The following is a 2,951-nucleotide window of genomic DNA, read 5'->3' as shown; positions in this document are numbered from 1 at the left end:
ACAGAGAGACAGAGACAGAGAGAAAGAGACAGAGACAGAGACAGAGAGAAAGAGACAGAGACAGACAGAGAGAGGTAGAGACAGAGACACAGAGATAGAGACAGTGAGAGGGGAAGAGAGGGAAGGAAAAAGGAAGGAGGGATAGAACTTGAATGTCTTTTCTCATTTGCTCTTCAAGTAGGAGAGATTGGGTCTTAATAACACACAGGATTACTGTGGCACTATGGGCTATCTTTGCTTATTTGTAGAATACAGGCATAAGTGTGCTATTTTTCCACTGAATAGGTTCCAATTGACTTAAAATTACCCTCTCTGTGGTGAGAACAATTAAAGATGTTCCCAGCATCACTTAGTGTTAATTGGAAGAATGTGGGTAATGAAGTCCTTCCAATTAGCCAATCCCATCATACCTGGTATTTCTTTCTTGCCAGGGACCTAGTCTAACACTGTGAATGCCAAGGGCAGTGCGAAGAGTAGGAACTTTAAAATCAGAGGATCTTGGTTCAAATTCTGCCTCTGATATATGGCTTTCTATATATGTGTGACTTTTCACAGATTATCTAATTACTCTGGGCCTCACTTCCTTTAATCATTTATAAAATAAAAGTACCAGAATAAACGGACTCTTAGGTCTATTCAATCTCCGAATCTTTGTTCCTGTGATCTTAAGATTCAGACAGGCCCCAATTCTAAACAAAATTGTAAGGTGGGACCCAGGGTAGAGAGTATCTTGGGTGTCTCTCTATCACAATCTTTTAGATTGTATTTCAGTTTTTTTTTTACATTCTTTCTGACTGATTATGTGCTGGGAGCATAGAGGGCTAGGCTCACACATTTCTGTGTTTTTAGAGAAAAGAGGTAAGTTTGCTAAACATTTGTTCTGGTAATACAGAGTAACTATATGCTATACTCAGCATATAGTCAAAAGACATTTAGCACCATCTATGTGCTAGGTACTATGTTAAGCACTGGGAATAGAAATAAAAGGAAAAGAAACATGGCCCTTGCTCTCAAGGAGCTTACAATCAAATGGGAGAAGATAAAAGAAAAAAGGCAATTTAAAGAGAAGAATTTTCAATGACAAAGAGAGAGAGAGAGAGAGAGAGAGAGAGAGAGAGAGAGAGAGAGAGAGAGAGAGAGAGACTATTCTTACACTTAGGAGAATGGCTGATTGAGGAAATTCTGAGTCAAGAATATATGTACACCATACTGCTATACTATAGACACTGAATACAACTGTATATATATATTCAAATGGAGTAAATATGCACACATAGGTATATTCTATATCAGATAGCCATAGATGATATAGGTGATGGTGAAAGGGATAAAAAAAACAAAACAAAGCAAAGCAAAACAAAACCACAAATAGTCCCTGCCCTCAATAGCCAAGTGATAATGTTGTACACAGGAAAGGGCTCTGGAATGAGGGTCAGGGGTCCTGAATTCAAACAACCCTATGCTACTTATTACCTGTGTGAGCTTGATCAAATTATAATAGTTCTCTGTTCCTCAGTTTCCTCATTGATTAAATGATGGCAGTTAAACATGATGACTTCTAGAGCCCTTCCAGATCTAACACCATCAACTTATGTTCATGGATAGATTTACACATCTTAGATATTGTTGATATAAATTATATAGATGTATACTATACAACTATAGAGACTATATATTCCTCTATATAAAACATCTATGTGCATATATCCATATACATCGTGTATCAGTCTGTATATATATGTACATAAACCTGAGTATATTCCAAATCAGAGAAATACACATATAAATTATATACAGATGAAATAGAGGTAAAGCTAGCAGGGATAGTGCAACTTCTGAGTAGTGGTTGGGAAACACCAATAAGTGGCGAGATCAAGTGAGGACTAATGCAGAAAATATCCTTGAGCTCAGCCTCTAAGAAAGGAAGATTCTCAGCAGTAAAGAGGAGAAAAGCTTGTTGAATAGGCTTGGGCATTTGGAATGTGGAAGGTAGTACTATTGATAATATGTGAGTCAAAAATCAAAATAAGCAATGGAATGAAGCAAAGGTGATTCAAAGCTGTGGACGTGTTCCTCCTGTATAAATCTGGAGATCAGTAAGTGGTACCATGGGACTTTTTGTCTCCCTGCCCAGGACTTGTTCCAATCCTGCCTAGCCTCTGCATTTTTTTAAAAGTTGAATTCAGTTGGACAGCTGGTTATTTGGAAAACAGGTGGTTGGAACTTGTTGTTTGACTGAATTCAATCAATCGTTTTCAAAATAACCATGTGTGCCATCATTTAATGGAAATCTACCTTTCATAGTCCAGACTGTTTGGAAAACAAATGGTTATCCCCATAATAATAGCAGATTTTTATATAGAATTGTTAGGGTTTACACAGTAACATTCTAGGCATTTTCTCATTTAAAGTTAATAATAATAATATTTGCTAAAGTTTCCATAATACTTTAAGTTTAGCAGAGCATTTTACATAAATTATCTCTTTAGATACTATATCTATTTTACAGAGAAAAAGACTGAGGCTAAGACAGGAAAAGTGACTTAATGAAGCTTACAGCTAATAAGTGTCTATAATGGGGTTGAACCCCAGATTTTTCTGACTCCAACAACAGTCATATAGTATATATTTTTTAGATTTTCAAAACAATTTACAAATCACTTCTCATTTGGTACTCACAGCAACCCTGTGAGTAGGTTATAATATAATATATTATAATAAATAAAAGTAGGTACTATTATTATTAGTCCCACTTTACAAATTAGGAAATTGAGGCACAGAATGGTTAAAAGACTTGTTTAGGGACACATAATTAGGAAGTGACTGAAGTCAAATTTGAATTCAGTTCTTCCTAACTCCAGGTCCTGGGTACTTCCTAACTGCCAACATTGAAAAAGAAAAGAAAGGGAAGGAAGGAAGGAAGGAAGGAAGGAAGGAAGGAAGGAAGGAAG

The sequence above is a fragment of the Petaurus breviceps genome, unplaced genomic scaffold (genome assembly GCF_028583685.1).
Source record: "Petaurus breviceps papuanus isolate PSGF00001 unplaced genomic scaffold, PetGlider_PUasm1.0 188, whole genome shotgun sequence".
Lineage (NCBI taxonomy): Eukaryota > Metazoa > Chordata > Mammalia > Diprotodontia > Petauridae > Petaurus > Petaurus breviceps.
Note: the sequence above shows the minus strand (reverse complement) of the source record.